The sequence below is a fragment of the Acinonyx jubatus genome, chromosome A1 (genome assembly GCF_027475565.1).
Source record: "Acinonyx jubatus isolate Ajub_Pintada_27869175 chromosome A1, VMU_Ajub_asm_v1.0, whole genome shotgun sequence".
Classification (NCBI taxonomy): domain Eukaryota; kingdom Metazoa; phylum Chordata; class Mammalia; order Carnivora; family Felidae; genus Acinonyx; species Acinonyx jubatus.
In genome coordinates, this window is record NC_069380.1 from 30,430,941 (window position 1) to 30,453,081 (window position 22,141).

Sequence of the window (22,141 nt, forward strand, 5' to 3'; positions counted from 1 at the left end):
TTACACAACATACTACACATTTTGTGGGATTTACCCATCCTGCGACCTCTCACCTTTTCTCTCACGCTGAGCCATTGTGGCAGGCAAGTGTTTAATATAGAGTCCTGCCCCAAACTCCCTCCAGCTAATTGGGTCAGGAGTAGACTCCCAATTCCCCATTCCCCAAATTGGAATTGTGACTTATTTATTGTAGCTTTAATTTCTTCACCTATAAAATGGAAACACTAGTAATGCTTTATTATATTTGTTGTGAGGATTAGGTAATGAAGGGCAAATAACTAACCTAGAGTAAGTACTTAGTGAATGGTTCCTGACTTCCCATATTTATTTCATGTGTGGTTTCATGAGATGAGAAGACTATGTCTGAGGACTTTATAAATTTGTTAGTAGCTATTATTTCTGATGCAATCTATTATTTCTGATGTAATACCATACTTTCAAAACTGGTATGTGTGAATTCCTGTCACTAAAATGTATAGTGTTGTGGAACACAGACCAAGGGGAGTCATCGACCCCTGCTGCATATTCTTGTCATGTAAATTGCAAAATTTGCAAAATTGCAAAATTTAGACATACATAGATGTATGTATAAAGGTTTGATTGGGGGGCAGATAACAAACAACTGGAATTTTCCCCCCGTTCCCAAATGTCCTAGGGTATGAATTTATTCTCTCCTATTCTGAATAGAACCTTGGTGAAAAAAGTTTAAAATAATTATCTAAAATGTTACAAAATGCACAAGTAGTACTCTTGTTGAAAAGCTGCTTCAGTTCCACAGTTCTTTGATTCATGGATTAGAAATAAACAAAGGGAAGACTTCTGAAAGTCTACACCAGGAAAAGGAAAGTCAATTTCCTACACTACACTTATCTTGTTCACTTACTTGTAATTTATATTCCAAGAACCTGCGAGGATTTATTTTTTCTCATCCTCAAGGGCGTAGAGTTAGCAGTCTCCAAGATGCAGAAGTGGGTCAAACTAGGACAAAGAAAATAAATCACAGTTCAGGGTCTAGGAAAACCCTGGCTCCGTTTCTTCAAAAAAGGAGGAAATTTCATAAAACATCAGGTTGAAAGGTATAGGTAAATATCAGGAATCTGTTATGAAATGTTGATGAAGCTTTAACAGTTGAATTATATATACAGTTTCTGAAGGCCTCAGTATGAAATGTGACATTTTTATTAGAAGGGTCTCCTGTTATGTAGGGTAATGCTATAAAATCCTGTGAGATTCACTGAGATATTTAGAAGAAAACAGAGCAAGCAAGAGGCGGCAGCTGCATCAGAAGAAGACGGTGTTTGAGAAAAAGTATAACAATATCTTTCACTTTTACTTTAATTTTAATTATTTTTGAGTAAGCAGGACTGTCACGTTGTTCAAAATTTAAAAGATATTCAGGGAAATATCTCCCTGCCATATATGTGCCCGGCCACTCATGCCCTGTCTGCAGAAATAATCAATATTGCCAATTTCTTGTATGCTCTTCCAGAGATATTTTATGCTTATGTAATCAAACATGCTTCTATTATTTTTATCCCTCCTGTTTTACACAAATGGTATCATTTCTTAATGCTGTTGTGCTCCTTGTTTTTTTCACTTAGCAAGAATCATTCCATAAGATTACCTGAACTGTTTCCTCCCTTTACTATCCATCTATCATCTATTTATTTATTATTTTATTTTATTATTTTTAGAAAGAGAGCAAGACAGCATGTGCATGCAAGCAGGGCACGGGCAGAGAGAATCTTAAGCAGGCTCCCCACTTAGTGTGGAGCCTGACAGAGTGCTCGAGCTCTGAAACTGTGAGATCGTGACCTGAGCAGAAATCAAGACTCAGATACTTAGCCACCCGGGTGCCCTCCTCTCTTTTCAAAGGCTGAAGCATATTCCATTCCATGAATGTACAGTAATTTTATTTACTTAGGAAATTGAATACTTCTAGTTTTTATTTGTAACCATTCAAACCACATCTTCTTAAAACAGAAGGGATAATAATTTGTTGATTAGCTGATCAGCCCAAGAAGGCCAGTTCTATACCTAGCACACGTTGCAACCATTTTTCTCTAAGGACTCAGTTTGGGGAGGAGAGACGATGTGGAGCTTCTTCCTCCTCTAGTTACGTCAGGAATACAAACTTGCTACAGATCCCCTTGTGCCTGTTCACAAAGTAAGCTCACCGAGGTGATGGGTTGAAGGTCCCCCAAACCCAAACGAAATCACCCATGAATTATTACATCTTTTTGCTTTCCACAGAGGAGATCATAAGGCAGTTTCAACAGGCTAGACTGTTTTTCTGAAAAAAATGAAGAATCGATTCCATTTTGAGACACAGAAAGTCGTTAAAACTTTTTCATGGTATTTATATTTTTACCCTTTATTGTATTATTTTTTAAAGTTTTTTTTTTTAATATTGACACAGGAAATGACAGTGCAAGTTGGGGGGAGGGGTAGAGAGAGAGCGAGGGAGAGAATCCCAAGCAGGCTCTGTGCTGTCAGCGCTGAGCCCAAAATGGGACTCAGCTCCTAAACCATCAGATCATGACCTGAGCTGAAATCAAGAGTCGGATGCTTAACCAACTGAGCCACCCAGGCACCCCTATATTTTAACACTTCGAATTACTCCAAATTAGATATCCCAGTTTTAATTTGGAAGGCAAACATCTATTTCTCTTACTTTCTGAATCAAGTTGTAGTTCACGTTTCAAAAAATCAGCTATTTTATCAATTATCTGTGTAAAAAGAAACCTACAGAAAAACTCTCAGAGACCATTTCTCCTTGGTTATTTATAAGTTTCCTTAAACAAATGTTCCAGTTATTGGTAGATTCCAACTTGATAAGGCAAATAAAAACTGCATCTAAATTATGAATGCACAACTTCAGTAATAATCATAGCTAACAGTTGAGTGTTTGCTGTATCGACACTCTGCATTATTTTTTTTAACATTCGGAAAAGTGCCAAGAAGTACTGTTATTATTTCCTTTCCACAGATAAATTTTCTCAGGATCACACTATTAGTAAATATCAATAACAGAGTCCAGATGTGGAGAAGGAATTGCCGGTTGTAAGCTCTATGCTTTTAACTATCATTTTCTCTAATTTTTATAAATGTTTCCCTTACTCATATTCTAATTTGGTTGGTCAAAATTATTCTTCGTAGAAGGCACAACGAATTATTATTACCTTGATGTTTCCTTGAACACAGGTATTTCCTTTTATATTGTATAGGAATTAATTTAAGCAAATCTTTGCAGAGTATAAGGCAATTTGTTGGATATTCAGGAGGGGATGAGAAGATCGTTATCATCTGATAACTTTAAGAGCTCATTATTGACCTGTCAGGTCGGCTTTCCAAATGCACACTCTAATCATCAATCAATTCAGTGCATCGTGTATTGCTTACACCCTCTTGAATTGTGAGATTTGGGGGATTTCTTGTGTGTGTGTGTGCGTGTGTGTATGGAACAAACTTCATAAAATTACAGAGTAGTATCTCACTCGGAGTGGTTTTAAAAAACATGTCATATTAGGAAGAAAGATGCATTCGGAAGCATAGAGCCCTGAAAAAGCATCCACTTGGGAAATAATATACCTGGATTCAGGCTCATTGCTAGCCTACACAGTGCTGTCAGTGGATTATAAACAATCACTGGCATTTTCCTCGCCACCTGCTGCTATCCCTGGCCCTTGTGGGGGAAGAGGGAGAGAGAGAGAATCAGTAAGGGGATGGTCCTTTTCTGCCTCTCTCTCCAGATGGGGCAGGACTGAGCCTTAGCACACAGCCTGGTAAATATACGGGCTCCTATATACTGCACAGTCTGTGCAACTAAACATGCTGGCCTTAGGTGAATCGAGTTCTAACTCTGCTACTTACAAACTGGATGATCTAGGGTAAGGTGCTTGCCTGTGAAATCAGTAGTTGGATTCTTTGATTCCCAAGACTCCTTCTAGCTTTAACTTGTGTGAATCACAGAGCATCTCGAAGCACTTAGATGGGTGTTGACAATGGGTCTGCAATCAGCCTGAACACTGCCTGTCAAGGAGTATGAGAGAAAAAGGATCACATGTGTGTTGGGAGGATATAAGCTAAATGTAAACAGTGATTTTCCTTGTGTGGTGAACTTACAGGAGAATTCAGATTTTGTGGGCATCTACAGATTTTGTGCATAATAAAATTATATATATATTTTTTGGATTTTCTTAATACTCTGAATTAAAAATTTATTGCATTTAGGAATCAGAAATGGAACAATAAATGTAATGAAAGAACTAAGAAAACATTGGAAAGGAAGTAGGCACCACGGGTAATACTGAATTTGATTTTTTTATTTTGTCATGTTTATTTGGGGGGGGGGGGCGGGTAGGGAGGATCTCCAGCAGGCTCCACACTGTCAGCGCAGAGCCCAACACGGGGCCTGATCTCACAAACCACGAGATCATGACCTGGGCCAAAATCAAGAGTTAGGTGCTTAACCCACTGAGCCACCCAGGTGCCCCTTTAAGGGAAAAAAAGAAAATGGATTTGCTGGTAAAGAAATAAAGAAAAGAGCCTTTTAGGGACTAGAAATCTGGGCCAAAATAAGACATGAAATGGGTGGTAGTTAAGACAAATGAAGAAGTTTAGTGGCCAAAACATGGTAGAGTAAGAGATGTCCAGTATGGGAAAGTACCAACACTATGACTTGATAAGGGCCTTGGAACGTGTCTTGGAAAAGCAGTCACAGTAGGGATGCGGAGAGTGTGATAGGGGGTTTTCCAAGATTTTTCTCAGTTCCCGGATTATGTGGCTCCTCCTCTTTGGTCACGCTCCCCTCCTCATGTGTTAGTTTTTTGTCTCCAGGAACAGTGAGGCAGTAAGGAGAATGGAGAACAAAACTCAAGCACTTCCTTAACCCCATGCACCCTGAGTGTGAGTGACTTTGATTGGCACCTTTTCTGAGGAACCTGAGATGAAGCAACCAAGGGTTGTTTGCCCATGTTGTGGCATTTCAGCCTCCATTCGGTGGTTATGGTTAAGACCACTAATATATTTAAGAGAATTATCTTTGATAGCACCTCCACATCACACCATCCAGTAGATCACCTGCTCTGCCCACACTGAAAACTGACTCAATAATCTTTTTTTTTAAACATGAAATTTATTGTCAAATTGGTTTCCATACAACACCCAGTGCTCATCCCAACAGGTGCCCTCCTCAATGCCCATCACCCACTTTCCCCTCCCTCCCACCCCCCATCAACCCTCAGTTTGTTCTCAGTTTTTAAGAATCTCTTACGGTTTGGCTCCCCCCCTTTTTTTTCCCTCCCCCCCCCCCATGGTCTTCTGTTAAGTTTCTCAGGATCCACATAAGAGTGAAAACCTATGGTATCTGTCTTTCTCTGTAGGACTTATTTCACTTAGCATCACACTCTCCAATTCCGTCCACATTGCTACAAAAGGCCATATTTCATTCTTTCTCATTGCCACGTAGTATTCCATGACTCAGTGATCTTAGGTACCATTGGCAAATGATTTGTATATCTGAAAAGGGGACACTTATGAATTTAATCTTATTAATTGGTGTACGTTGTATGTTAGACACCCAGTGATGATATTGTCATTTTAATGTTTAATCTCACTGTAGGAATTCTGGGCAGCTGTCAACAGGGAGTATCCCATGGCTTTAGGAGACACTAAGCCCTGTCATTTCTGTTTTGAAAACTTTCACGTTCATTGGGGTGGCCTCATGGTCTCCAATAATTTAAATCCTGCACATTCCATTTATGTGACAAACCCCTACTGTTTTAGAAGAATCTCAGGCACAGTTGTGACAGGTGGCCGTGTAATTCAGAGAAGCTGTGGTGGTTTTTAGGTCAAACTATGCAGACTTAACTTTCTTAGAGTTTCCTTTGACACAGATGTTGCTTTATTCTTTTATTGCCTAAACTTTACCTGTGGAAGCTATTTTTGTTGATTTTCTACAAGTGTTCCTTGAGGCAATAGCAACAGGGAGGGTTAAATCTTTACTTTTCACTGTCAAAACTGATAGCCTATAAAATATCCAGGCTTTTTTTTTTTTCTCTTGAAATTATATTTACACAACTCTGTATCCCTACCCGGGAGTTAGGAACTTGTTAGAGCAGGCAGAGATGACCAATGCTTTTTCAGTCAACCTGGATTCTGAAATATGGGTCTTCATTGGCGTGGCATGTGGAGCACAGCTAGAATTTAAACCAGTGTTAACTAGAATGTCCTTTATGTGCTTCGCAAGAATTTTATTTGTAAAAAATTTTTTGAGTACATTTGAATTTAAAAAGACAAACAGGGTTTCACCATATTTGTTAACTAAATCGGTAGAAGGGAATTTTTTTTTTTAATGTGTATTTTTGAGAGAGAGAGAGAGAGAGAGCAGGGGGAGGGGCAGAGAGAGAGGGAGACACAGAATCTGAAGCAGGCTCCAGGTTCTGAGCTGCCATTGCAGAGCCCAATGCGGGGCTTGAACTCGTGAGTGGTGAGATCATGACCTGAGCTCAAGTCAGATATTTAACCGACTGAACCACCCAGGTACCCCGGTAGCAGAGGGTATTTTATTCCATTCTGGGACGCGTATTTGCTAAAGGACAAATGACAATTTTTCCTATAAGTAGACTTTAAATAGTAGGAGGTAGACTTAATTTGGAGAAGACTTAAGAATTAGAGTAACTTGGGGCGCCTGGGTGGCTCAGTCAGTTGAGCGTCTGACTTCAGCTCAGGTCATGATCTCACAGTTGGTGGGTTTGAGCCCCACATCGGGCTCTGTGCTGACTGCTTGCTCAGAGCCTAGAGCCTGCTTCAGATTCTGTGTCTCCTTTCTCTGCCCCTCCCCCACTCACGCTTTGTCTCACTCTGTTTCTTAAAAAATAAATGTAAAAAAATTAAAAAATAAAAGAATCAGAGTAACTATGTGATGTGATGAATATTACCTGGAGTAATTACTTTGATTATGGAAATCTTTTCATAACATACATGCATATCAAAACATTGTACACCTTGAATATACACAAATGTTGTCAATCATACCTCTGTAAACCTGGAAAAGAATAAAATAACAAAATAAAATAAAATACTCAGGGTAACCAGCTCATTTGGTCTGCCCGGGACTTTCCTCGTTTTAGCACTGACAGTCCCACATCCGGGAACCCCAGAGTCGTGGGCCAACTAGGAAGGTTGGCCGCCTATTCTACTCTTGGCCTTTCTCTACCCTGCTTTTACCTCTTTTTATACAATTCTTAACACCCTAACCAAACAGACTCCATTTAAGTCAATCACTACGTAAAGTATTTGATAGAACCTGGATATTTTTGAGAGTACAATTGTGATACCATTTGCCAAGACCCTCTCAAGGACCAGTTCCAGGAGATGGTGGCCTTTCTGAGGCGTAACGTGGCAGGTATTTTCCACACTGAGAAACTTCAGCTTAAAACTGTAAATGAGCAACGGAGAGCATAAGCTAATGAGTCTGTGACAAGATCACTGCCAAATTGCTCGGCGGCGTGCTGTAAGGCTACTTAACAAGCAACTCCTGTGAGTCCTTGCTGAGCCACCTTATCAGGACTTTTTAAAATGAAAGTGCCTAAAGACAACCTTTCCGAACCTGTTACAGCAAAGCTTTATTACCGGAATATGTGTGTGCTTTTTTTTTTTTTTTTTTTTTTTTTTTTTTTTTTTTTTTTAACGCTGGGCTTGAGGAAGGGTGCTCTGAAGCCAGTGAGGAAATCACTCTCCCTCAGTAGACCAGGGCGTGGGGGCCTTCCTAAATCCTACCTGCAGGTTGAAGTTGACAGGAAAATCTGTGGAATAGTTCCCATTTTATCTGGGGAGCTGCAGCAATTCGGGAGAATATCATAGTTTTCACTATGAATTTACAGCCCAGCCGCCATCAGAGAAAGATAACTTGGTAGGGGTCCAGTAAGTTCAGTTATTCTGAATATCTAGGGTGCTAGAAAACTATAAGCAAGACGAGCCCAGATGTTGTTCCTTGGGTGACTTATGCTGACAGAATTCTCTTTTTTTATTCTCAGTGTCGAATCAGGAAAAGGGCATTTATGGCAGCATGGAAAAAGAAAAACAAAATCAAAACAGCTCTGGAGTCAACAAACTTGAAAGCTTTCTTTTTAGACTTGGCCGTTGCAGTGCATAAAAAAGCGTAGTCTCTTTGAAGATTCATAAGCCCTATTAATGCTATAGGGAGATGCTTTTGCATATGTAAAGCGGATGTTCTTAGGAAAAATCTAGGGGACTGAAGTAAACTTCAATATTGTTTCAAGGAAAAGCAAAATCAACAAAAACAAATGGTGCATTTATTTAGGGCTGCTTTTCTTTGCTTTCGATTCAAACTGTTGGGCTCTAAAATGAGCAAACTACTTTCGATAGATAATTGCCAAGACTATGAGTAACATGCCCCCTCCCCGCAAAGAAAGTGGATTACGTGTAGTGATTTCAACTATGCAAAAAGGTGAAACACAGACCCCGGTTTTGCTTACTTACACTCTTACCTCCTTGCCCTTTTAAAAAAGTTTCTGCAAAATCATCTCTCCAAACTGGTCTGACAGTTCCAGGGATGGAATTGCATCAGTGGTCTTGAGCAAGGTAACTTAGATTTCATTTCTAGAAAATGCTTAGGATGAGTCTATATTTACTCTGGAATATGCTCCAGGGGGTGTTGGGTTGTTGTTTTTTTTTTTTTCCTCCTGGTTAATACTCAATTTCAGTTTGTTTTCTGCAAATATGGTACTGAGTCTTAGAAGCAGATTGCCAAAAAATTAATGTTAATTAAATGTCTCATACTAGTTAATCAGTGTTTCACTGGGCGGGGGGAACCTCTAAAGGGATTGACAAGGTTGTGACTTTTTATTGTTATTAGAATTGCTTGCAGAAAACAGAAAAGGGGGAAAAGTAGTATGATTCTCATTCGGTAAATTTTTGTCCTTGTGATTATGACACTGGTATTTCTCATATTTCTAATAGACATTAATGTAAATTAAAAAAAAATATTTATCTCCTATAGTTTGAAATTGTGAGGGAATAATACTAAGGCTTGACTCAAAAGTCCCCTGCATTCCATTACCTTAGCAGTGGTTAAAGATGTAGAAAAGTTATAAGGGCAAGATTAATGATTTATAACCCTAAGCATGGAAAATATCATGAAGAACACAAAGATTTCACATTTGAGAAGAAAATAAAAGGCACTCAGGTGACTTTAAACAAACATACATTAAGAATGCTGTGGCCACTCTGTGCTCTCATCTTGAATAGTCTCACGGTCACTTTCTTTTAAACTACGTGACCAAGGCATTGGCTATTCATTAGCCAGGAATATTGTGGAGCCCAGAACAAACGCCTAGGTCACTTAGGGTTTAAAATACCCTATGACATGGGGCACCTGGGTGGCTGAGTTGGTTGAGTGTCTGACTTCGGCTCAGGTCATGATCTCACAGTTCATGGGTTCGAACCCCACATCAGGCTCTGTGCTGACCTCTTGCTCAGAGGCTGGAGCCTGCTTCAGATTTTGTGTCTCCTACTCTCTCTGCCCCTCACCCATTCACACTTTGTCTCACTCTGTTTCTCAAAAATAAATAAATGTAAAAAAAAAAAAAAAGAAAAAAAAAGAAATACCCTATGACAACAAATTGAGGTGACACAGTAAAAATGATCCTATTGACAACAAAATGGTAGCATGTGAATTGAGGATATATAGATACTGAAAATCAGAGACTGTGGCATATACGAAATAAGTAAGCCTTCTATTTTCCCTAGAAATGTCAGTATGCTTGCATAATTGTTAAACATTATACATATATAAATATATAAAGTTAAATAATTTTCTACAGTTTTTGGCCATTCCTAGAAGTTTTAATATGTCATTTTCTTTATGATTTGTCATTTCTCTTCGTTTTTTTCTCTTCTAAAAAAGGGAATTTAAAAATTGACCATAGTTTCCCATTTTAAAAAATTTTTATGAAAATTTTTCAAAGAAAGAGGGCTTTTTGAGAAAGAGCTTCAAGAAGATAGAGGGAACCTAAAGTAACCTCTATATCTAAAGAATTGTACTTGGTGCAGAAAATTCCATATATATGTTCTTTCATACTTTCCAGAATCTGACATTTTTTTTTATTGGTCTTTCAGAATATTTTGGCACTTAAAAGATTGCCTTTGCCAAATTGCCCTAATTTTGGGCAAAACAAACTTATTTAGATATAAGGAGTTTCTAGGGACAAATATGACATGAATGAAGATGCAAAAATTCAAAGCAAAATACTAGTCAATCAAATCTAAGCTTATACGAAAATCCTCAGTGAAACATGGGAAAGGGAGTTGATATTTCGATGTGATTATCATCCATAGCCCCTCTTCACAAGGTTCTCTCTGTAATATGGGGAAGGAATAATGACTATGTAATATTTTATCTGTAGCTGAAGCCTTGGTTCCGAACCCCAAGTCAGGCCATGGGTCATGAAGACTTTCTGAAATCCATATTTTCCTAAGTTCATTTAGTTTACTTATCTTCCAAACAAATTTGCTGGAAGATCTGCTCTATTTTCTAGGCCATCTACTATCCCCATCATCACAGAAATGCTCGTACCTGAGACAATATCAGCATCACAATCAAAAGAAGGCACCAACAGTGCACAAGGTTCTAATTTCTTCACATCCTTCACATTCTACACTTTGTATTTTCTGTTTTCTTTTTCCCTTTTTAATAGCCATCCTAAGAAGTGTGAGGTGGTATCTCCTGTGGTTTTGATTTACATTTCTCTGATGATTGACATTTTTTCTATGTCTGTTATTCACTTTTCTGTCTTCTTTGGAGAAGTGTCTATTCAAGTCTTTTGTCCATTTTTAAATTGCGTTGGTTTTCTGCTATTGAATTATCGGACTTCCTTATGTATTTTGGAAATCAGCCTCTTACCAGGTATATGATTGGTTTTCTCCCCTTCTGCCGGCTGCCTTTCTACTCTGTTGATGGTTTCCTTAGCTGCACAGAAGCTTTTTAGTTTGGTGTCCCACTTGTCTATATTTACTTTGTTGCCTTTGCTTTTGGTGTCATATTAAAAAAAAAATTATTGCCAAGATCAATAAAGCTTTCCCCTTATGTGTTCGTATTAGTTCTCCAGAGAAGTAGAACCAATAAGGTGGGTAGTTAAATAAGTAGAAGTGGAGATTCATGGTAGAAATTGGCCAACAGGGTTATGGAGGCCAGAGGGTCCCGAGATCCGCCATCTGCAAGCCGCTGAGCCAGGAAAGCCCGCCTGAGTTCAAAGACCTAAGGATCAGGGGCCAATAATGTAAATTCCAGTTTGAGTCTGAAAACTTGAGAACCAGAAACGTCAATGTCTGGGGGTAGGAGAAGATGGATGTCTGAGCTTGATGAAATAGAAGGGACAAATCCCCCCTTCCTCCATCTTTTTGTTCTGATCAGGCCCTCAGTGCTTGCATGATGCCTTCCTGGATTGGTGAGTACAGTCTTTTTTCGACTGATCACATTTTTCAGCCAGTCTACTGATTCAAATGCTGATCTCTTTGAGAGACAGTGTCAGACACACACCCGGAAATGTTTTACCAACTATTTGATGGCTCTTGACCCAATCAAGTTGACAAATCAACTACCACACTTTTCTTTTAGGGGTTTTATAGTTTTAGCCCTTAATTCTTTAGTCCATTTTGAGTTAATTTTTGTGTATGGTATAGTATAAAGATCCAATTTCATTATTTGGCATGTGAATATCCAGTTTTCCCAGCACTATTTGTTAGAGACTCTTCTCCCAATTTTTAGTTACGGCATTCTTGTCAGAGGTCACTTGACCATATAGGCATGGGTTTAATTCTGTGTTCTCTATTTTCTTATATTTTATGCTATATATTTTATTTTAGTGCCATATTGTTTTGATTACTATAGATGTGTAATTAGTTTCATTTTATTTTTTAAATTTTTGTCAGTTTTTATTTTAATTCCAGTTAGTTAGCATACAGTGTTATAATATTTTCAGGTATACAATATAGTGATTGAACAATTTCATACATCACCCGGTACTCATCATGAGAAGTGCACTCCTTGATCCCCATCACCTATTTCATTGATACCCTCTCCCCCGACCTCCCTTCTGGTAACCATCAGTTTGTTCTCCATAATTAAGAATCTTGATTTGTCTCTCTCTCTCTTCTTTTTCTCCTCTTTGCTCATTTGTTTTGCTTCTCAAATTCCACATACCAAAGAAATCATATGGTGTTTCTTTCCCTGACTTATTTAGCTTAGCATTATACTCTTTTCCTCCATCTGTCTTTGCAAATGTCAAGATTTCATTCTTTTTTATGGCTGAATAATACACACACACACACACACACACACACACACACACACACACACACGTATATGTACATACACACCACCTTTTCTTTATCCATTCTTCTGTTGATGCACACTTGGTCTGCTTTCATAATTTGGCTATTGCAAATAATGCTACAATAAACATAGGGATGCATGTATCCTTTTAAATTAGTGTTCTAGTATTCTTTGAGTAAATACCCAGTAGTGTGATTGCTGGATCATAGGGTTGTTTTATTTTTAACTTCTGGAGGAAGCTCCTTACTGTTTCCCACAATGGATGCACCAGTTTGCATTCTCATCAACAGTACAGAAGTGTTCTGTTTCCTTGTCAACCCTGTTGTTTCTCGTGTTGTTGTTTTTAGCCATTTTGACAGGTGTGAGGTGATAGGTTATTGTAATTTTGCTTTGTATTTCCTTGATGGTAAGTGATGATTAACATCTCTACATGTGTATGTTGGCCATCTATATGTCATCTTTGGAGAAATGTTTATATCTTCTGCCCGTTTTTAATTGTATTATTTGTTTTTTGGATGTTGGGTTTTATAAGTTCTTTATATACATTGAATACTAACCCTTTATCAGATATGTCATTTGTAAATACCTTATCCCATTCATTTGGTTGTTTTTTAGTTTTGTTAATTGTTTCCCTGGCTTTACAGAACCTTTTAATTTTGATGTAGTCCCAATAGTTTATTTTTGCTTCTGTTTCCCTTGCCTTCTAGAAAGTAACTTCTAGAAAGTTACACCTGTGTTCTCGTCTAGGATTTTTAAAATTTCAGGTCTTACCTTTAGGTCTTCAATCTACTTTGAATTTTATTTGTGTGTGGTGTAAGGAAGTGGCCCAGTTTCTTTCTTTTGTCTGGTGCTGTCCAGTTTTCTCAATAGCATTTGTTGAAGAGACTGTCTTTTTTTCCATTGGATATTCCCTCCTGCTTGTCAAAGATGAATTGACCATATAGTTGTGGATTTATTTCTGGATTTTCTATTCTGTTCTGTTGATCTATGTGCCTGTATTTTTGGTAGTATCATAAGGTTTTGCTCACTACAGGTTTGTAATATAACTTGAAATCCAGATGTCTCCAGCTTTGCTTTTTTATTTTCAAGATTACTTTGGCTCTTCAGGGTATTTTTCTCGTGCCAGGCAAATTTTAGGATTGTTTTAATTCTGTGAAAATGCTTTTGGTATTGTGATAAGGTTCATATTAAGTGTGTAGATTGCTTTGGGTAATACAGACATGTTAACAATATTTGTTCTTCCAATCCATGAGGTTGAAATATCTTTCCATTCATCTGTGTCATCTTCAGTTTCTTTCATCAGTGTTGTGTACTTTTCAGAGTATAGGTCTTTTAGCTCTTTGGTTATGTTTATTCCTAGGTATCCTATTCTTTTGGTACAATTGTAAGTGGGATTGTTTTCTGAATTTTTCTTTCAGCTGCTTTATTATGGGTGTTTAGAAATGCAACAGATTTCTGTACATTGATTTTGTATCCTGTGACTTCATTAAATTTGGGTATCAGTTCTAGCAGTTTTTTGCATGGAGTCTTTTGGGTTTTCTATATATAGGATCATGCCATTTGCAAATAGTGAAAGTTTTACTTCTAACTTACTGATTTTGATTACTTCTATTTCTTTTTCTTTTCTTATTGCTATGGCTAGGACTTCTAGTACTATATTCAATAAAAGTGGTGAGTGGACCTCCTTGTCTTGTTCTTGACCTTATGGGAAAAGCTCTCAGTTTTTCCCACTAAGGACGATGTTAGCTGTGGGTTTTTTATATATGGCCTTTATTATATTGAAATAGGTTACCTCTTAACCTATTTTACAGAGGGTTTTGATCATGAATGGATGTTGTACTTTTTAAAATGCTTTTTTATGCATCTACTGAAGTGATCATAGTATTCTTATCCTTTCTCTTACTGATGTGATGTATCACATTAATTGATCTGCGAATATTGAACTACCCTTGCAACCCAGGAATAAATCCACTTGATCGTTGTGAATGATTTTTAAACGTATTATTGGATTCAGTTTGCTAGTATTTTGTTGAGGATTTTTGCATCTCTTTTCATCAGGGATATTGGCCTACAGTTCTCTTTTTGAGTGGTTTCTGTATCTGGTTTTGATATCACGATGATATCATGAATTTGGATCTTTTCCTTCCTTTTCTATTATTTGGAGAAGAATAGCTATTAAGTGTGTCTCTCTCCTTCTCTGTCTCTCTCTTTTTTGGTATTAACTCTTCTTTAATGTTTGGTACAGTTCACCTGTGAAGCCCTCTAGTCCCAGGCTTTTGTTTGTTGAGCGTTTTCTGGATTACTGATTCAAGTTCTTTGCTGGTTATCAGTCTGTTCTAATTTTTATTTCTTCCTCTTTCAGTTTTAGTAGTTTATATGTTTCTAGCAATTTATTCATTTCTTCTACATTGTCTAATTTGTTGGCGTGTAGTTTTTCACAATTTCTTATAAATGTATTTCTGTGATGTTATTTCTCATCTCTCATTTGTGATTTTATTTGAGTTCCTTCTTTTTTTCTTCATAAGTCTGGGTAGAGGTTGATCAATTTTACTTACTTTTCAAAGAACCAGCTTCTGGTTTCATTGATCTGTTCTGTTTGTTTGTTTGTTTCTATATCATTTATTTCTGCTCTAATCTTTTTATTGCCTTCTTTCTACTGGTTTAGGTTTTTTCGTTCTTCTCTTTCTAGTTCTTTTAAGTGTAAAGTTACATTATTTATTTGAGATTTTTCTTGCTTCTTGAGGTATGCCTATATTGCTATAAACTTCCCTCTTAAAACTTCTTTTGCTGCATCCCAAAGGTTTTGCACTGTTGTATTTTCATTTTTATTTGTTTCCACGTACTTTTTTATTTCTCCTTTTATTTTTTGGCTGACCCAAAAAAATGTTTAGTAGCATGTTATTTAACCTCCATGTATTTTATTTCATAGTTGACTTCTAGTTTCATAATCCTCTGGTCAGACAAGATGCATGATATGTCTTTGATCTTCTTGTATTTGTTGAGGCTTGTTTTGTGGGCTACTTTGTGATCTATGCTGGAAAATGTTCCATGTACACTTGAAAAGAATACGTGTTCTGTTTAGGATGAAATGTTCTGAATATATCCGTTAAATCCATCTGTTCCAATGTGTCATACAAAGTCGTTTCCTGGTAGATTTTCTCCTTAGGTGATTTATCTATTGATGTATGTGGGGTGTTAAAGTTCTTTACTATTATTGTATTATTGATTAGTTCCTTTATGTTTGTTATTAACCGTTTTATGTATTTGGCTGCTCCCATGTTGGTTGAATAAATATTTGCATTGGCTTTTTTTCTTGGATTGTCCCCTTTATTGTTAGTGTCCTACTTTGTCTCTAGGCACAGTCTTTGTTATAAAGTCTATTTTGTCTCATATAAATATTGCTACTCTGGCTTTCTTTTAACATCAGTTTTCATGACAGATCTACATCCTCTCACTTTCTTTTTTTTAATTTTTCAAAATTTATTTTCATTTATTCAAGTATAATTATCATACAATTTTATGGTTACATAAAATAACATATTGATTCAGGTTACAACATATTGATTCAACAATTTTGTATGTTAGTCCGTACTCACTACAATAAATGTAATCACTGTCTGCCACCATACAAGTTATTGCAATATTATTGACTATATTCCTTTTTAAAAAAATATATAATTTATTGTCAAGTTAACTAACATAGTTTACATCCTCTCACTTTGAATCTGCAGGTGAATTTGGGTCTAAAATTAGTCTCTTATAGGTAGTATAGAGAAAGATCTTATAACCCATTATAAGATGGGCTTTGGCTTTGGCTTTCACTGGAGCATTTAGTCCATTTATATTCAATGTAATTATTTATAGATATGTATTTACTGTCATTTTATTATTTGTTTCATGATTATTTCTGAAGATTTTCTGTGATACTTTTTTGTCTTTCATGGTTTGCTTATTTTATTTAGTGATACATTTAGATTTTTTTCTCTTTATTCTCTGCATATTTATGAGTGGTTTTGGATATATGGTTACCATTGTGTTTGTATACAGCCACTTCTGCATATAGCAGTATCTTGTGTTGGTTGTTGTTTAAGTTTTAACTCACTCTTTGTTGATTTTGTTGGGTTCACTTTTGCCTCCTGGATCTGGATATCTGTTTCCTCAGGTTAGTGAAGTTTTCAACCATTATTTCTTCAAATAAATGTTTTGCTCCCTTTTCTCTCTCTCTTTCTTTTTTTTTAATGTTTATTTTTGAAAGAGAGCAAGTGGGGGGTGGGGGGGCAGAGAGAGAGAGAGAGAGAGATTGAGGGTCTGAAGCAGTCTCTGTGTTGACAGCAGTGAGGCAGTGAGCCTGGTGTAGAACTTCAATTCATGAACCATAAGACCATGACCAAAGTGATGATCTAATGACCAGTCATGCGCTGAAGTTGGATGCTCAACCAACTGAGCAACCCAGGTGCCCCTCTCTCTTTCTTTTCTTCTGGGAATCTTATCATACAAATGTTGTTATGTTTGATGGAATCACTGAGTTCCCTAAGTCTATTCTCATTTTGCATAATTATTTTTTCTCTCTTGTTCATCTTGATTCCTTTCCATTACTCTTCTTCTGGGTCACTAATTTGTTCTTCTGTTTCTTCCATCCTGTTGTTCATTCCATCAAGCATGTTTCTCATTTCTTTTATTGTATCCCTTATCTCTGCTCTTAGCTCTTACCTCTGTGTTAAGGGTCACATACATGTGTTCCACACTTTTCTCAAGTCCATTGAGCATCATTATGATCATTACTTTAAATTATCAGTTCATTTTAGTTACATCTGTTTTGCTTAGTTCTCTGGCTGTGACCTTGTCCCGTTCTTTCATTTGGGATAAATTTCTTTGTCAGGAACACAGAATGGAGGTTACTCAAACAAATTAAAAATAGAAATTCCACGTGATCCAGCAATTCTGATTCTGGGTATTTTTCCAAAATAATTAAAAACAGAATCTTGAGGATTTACTTGCACATCCCTGTCCATTGTAGCACTATTCACAATAACCAAGATAGAAATGCAGTATATATATATAATGAATTATATTCAGTCTTAAAAGAGAAGGAAAGCCTGTCATATGCGACAACATGGGTGAAACTTAAAGACATTAGGCTGAGTGGAATAAGTCACACAGGAGAAATACTGCATAATTTCACTTCTATGAGGTTCCTAAAGTAGTTAAACTTATAGAAGCAGAGAGTAGAGTGATGGTTACCAGGGGCTGGAGGGAGGGGGAGATCTGGATGTGCTGTTGAATGGATATAGAGTTTTAGTTATGCAAGGTGAAAAAGTCTAGAGATCTGTACAACAATGTGTACATAATTAATGATACCGTGGTGTATATTTAAAAATATAGTAAGAAGTTAAAAATATAGATGTGTGTATAATATTGTGTTTTTTACCATTAGAAAAAAAAGGCTTAGCAGATACAATCATATGTTTTCAATAACAATGTCATCCAGAGAGCAAGAGTAAATAGTATCTCATCATGCTGATAAAAACAAAAAGAAACAATTGATCATTTGAGGTTGAACAATAGAGTTGATTGACTAAATACCAGTAGCTAAAAATCTTTGTTTTTATAGCATACCAATAACCACTTAGAAAATACAATGAAAATGTCAAAAGATCTCCCTCATCATAACACCAAAAATATAAAACACCCTAGGGCAAAGTTACCAAAATATGCATAATAACTACATAAAAAACAAACTATAAAACTTCCCTTGAGAAAGAAAAGATAAATTGAATAAATGGAGGTTGATGTCTGCATTTTTGAGAAAATATGTATTAATGTCTTTTTTCAGTGTTGACAGATGTCTACTTCTACTGTGGTGTCATTGTATTTATTTCAATACAGGCTAAAGTACTCTAACAGCCATCAAAACATAGTGACTTGAGTAAGAAAGAAATTGATTTCTCCTTAGTCTTACCATCCAGAGGTGAGAGGTCTGGGGGTATTAGAATGGTTCTGTCATCCCTAGCATGTGGCTTCCAAATTTGCTTTACATCTCCTATTTTCCACTCAGCTGGAAGAAAGAGATAGAGACATTAGGGCAAGTAATGTTTACAGAGATACCCCAGAATTTGCCCACATCTCATTGGCAGGAACTTTGTCATGTCGCCACATTTGACTGCCAACGAGACTAGGGAGTGAATGTAGTCTGTAGCTATTCCAAAATAGGGTGGAATCTCTAGTAACAAACCAAATAAGAACTTAGTGGCTTCAAAGAAAACAGTCATGTTATTATTTCTCAAACTTTCAGAGGCTCAGGAAATGAGATGGATCGGGGTGGTTTTGGCCTAGCATCTTTCTCGCAGTTGGAGTGATAAGAAATTGGGAGTTAGAGAGAGCTGTGGGGTGATGGAGCAGCTGGTGGCTGCTCAGACATTCCCCTGTCTTGTTATCCCAGAACTTTTCCATGTGGTCCCTTCACATGTACCAGCTGGTGCTTTCTCTCAACATGGCAGCCTCTGGGCATTTGGCTGGCTTACATGGCAAACTGATGCTCCTTAGGGAGACTTTGTGTGTGTGTGTGTGTGTGTGTGTGTGTGTGTGTGTGTGTGTGTGTGTGTGAGAATGTGGCAGAAAATCCATTGCCTTAATAAATCACTTTAAGAAACCTTAAGAAATCACCTAGTGTCATCTCCATTGTATGCTATTGGTAAACACAGACCAGTCTCACCAAATTCAAGAGGAGAAGATATGGAACATACTTTCAGTGGAAAAGTGTCAAAAATCTGAGACCAAATTTTAAAATTGTCATGCTGACTAAAAAGAATGGAAGAATAGAAGCAGAGAAATATTTTTTAGTCTGTGTCAGTGCGCTTGTGTCCCATAGATAAATACACACACACACACACACACACACACACACACACACACACACACGTGCACACACTTTATTTAGAAAGTTAACCCAGTGTTCCACACACTTTCTGTACCTAGCTCACAGCTAGAAATTGAATGCTCTTTTCATTGCATTAATTCCATGAAGAAGTACTAAGAATTGGAAAACTAATATTATCAAAGACAGACGCACCAATTTTCATGAAAGATTAGGAGCAAGAAAGCTTAAATAAACTTTTATTTGGAAAGTAGAAGGTATAGGGACATTGAGCTGTCTATCACAGTCATTAAATCCTGCTTGGAGGAAGACTCTTTGCCCCGGAGGGAGTAGTTTCCTTGGTTAATCCTATTTTGCCAATCTCTATAGAGGGAACCTCCTTCTCAGCAGTCCTTCATAGCCCCTACATGGCACTCCCTTTGCAGGTTTTCTCTCACTTATTATGCCCTGCAGCCATTCTTTCAGTGGCTATTGGAGAATGTGGAATTTGATGACCTAAGAGTTGCTTTGGAGCCAGCACAATCATAGGCTTCTGTGGTTAGTCTTGTAATTTATTTGGCAATACAATTCCCTCCAAAATTTAGTAGTCTCTGGTCTACTTGCTTCTAGTCAGTAATATGTGAAATAACCATTTGCAACGATCTCTTCTGGTACCATTTCCTAAGCTTGCTGAATCTCTTCTGACTTCGGATGGCTTTGGAATTTAGTCAGCCATCCCTCTCTGTCCTATAATTGGGGCTCCCTTGAGGGATTTGTAACCATGATTTCATGTCTGAAGGCCATATCCTTAATCTGATGTTTGCTTCCAGTCTGTTTGGGGGCCCCAAACTTACTTCCTGCTGTTTCCATACAGAAGCAGTTGGAACTTTCAGCCCATTAAGGCTTCAGATTTCTGAACATTCAATCAATTTAAATTTCAGTCCACACTGGCAGACAGAGCCTCCCATAAACAGAGCCTGTTTTCTCTCCATCTCTGCTTACAGATTGGCCAATTTTTGCCTAAGTGTCTCTTTCACTGTATTTTACTAAAAATAACAAGGTGCTGTCATTCTCCATTTTATTAACCAGTGCCCCTATTAGTATGGCTTTGGTAGGTAATGAAACTAGCTTCCAGGTTATCACAAGCAAATGTTCTGCCAGTGCTTTTCCTTGCCATAAAATGGGTGACCAGATAGAGGGCCTGTAGTATCATATGTGTTCGTTCTAGTTCCTAAACAATTGCTAAGGCAATCTTTCATATTCTGTGTTTTTTGTTAGCCTCCTACATCTGAGAATACAATTCTGTTGGTTAGGTTTTGGGCCAATGTAGTATAAGAAATATCATCTACTGTCTTAAATAAAAGAGAAGTTTTTTTTTTTTTTTCTCCCATGTATCAATTATAGGATGAATGGTCAAAGGCAACAAACAGATTGTAATGAAGGGACTCAGAAATTGCACTCACTACTCATTGCTGCCTCTCACAAGCATGGATTTAATCATATAACCATAAAGAGTTAGTTGTAAGGCTAGACAGCCTGTCTGAAGCTAACATTTTGGGTCTTCTAATACAAAAGGAAGAAGGGAGAATAGGTAATAGGAGATGGTTAGAAGTTTCCATGACATCCAGGTAAAAAACTGACAACCTTTTTTGTTTCTTGAGAATTTAATCAAATCATTCTAAAATTGACCTGGCATAATAGACATGTGAGAAAAATTATAGAATCCTACAAACAAAAAGGAATAGATTTAGGGAGGATATTGGGGAAAGAATTTTTCCTAAAAAAAAATAAAGACTTAAGTATGTGAAATAACAAAAGAATACGTTGTCAAAATAGGAATATGTTAGACAAATAGCCTAAGGGGTATAATGCAGAGATTTATATTGCATGATTTATAAAAAATATGGCATATACTACATATGATATTTCAAATAAATAGCTGAAAGATTTATTATTAAATGATATTAAAATCGGGTGTATAAAATAAAACTATAAAAGTTCTAAGGGAAGATATAGTTGAACATTTATATAATTGTGGAGCAGAGAGAAATTTTCTAAGGGTGATAACAAGCTATAAAGAATAATAGAAACCATGAAGGACAATATTGATAGAAATGATTGACCAACTATGCAAGTAAAATATGACCATAAACCTTACTAAAATGAAAATGGAAATCAGGAAAATCTGTGTGATTTATATAATATATCAAATATGTATATCTTTAAAAAGTACACAGTTATTGATCAACACTTTTATGGAGTAATGGGCAAGGACAATAGTCACACACACACACTCTAATAAATTGTTCTAGAAACTTAAGGAAACTTAAGGAAAACATTAAACCCTACTAGTTATTAAGGAAACAAAATGATGAGAACATTTTTCAATTATCAGGAAGTAACTTATTAAAATATCAAATGTTGACAAGTTTGTGATGAAATGGAAACATTCATACAATGATGGATTTTAATTTTACAATTATTAGAATATGATAGTATACATAAAAATTCTTAAACTAGTCACACCTTTTTAATGATCAGTCATAACCCTTGAGGAGTTATAAAAATGAACTGAATTGGAAAAGTTTATTACAATGCTCATCAGAAGCTTTTTGCAACAGCAAAACACCAACTTCAAAAACACTTCCTTAAGGAGGCTACTTATGTGATACATGCACAGAGGGAATTCCTAGGCAATGATAAAATTTGTGCTACAAATATATTTATGCAATATGATACAATTTTTAACTGAAAAAAGTTATGACATGATATATAATGTGTGTGTGTGTGTGTGTGTATGTGTATTTATATGGCATATATATACATACACACGCTGGTAGAAAACATATATATTATTTTGTCTAAAATGATACATACTTAAGGAAGTTTATGGATTAGGGGGAAAATAATTAGGTTAATTGAATTAGCTA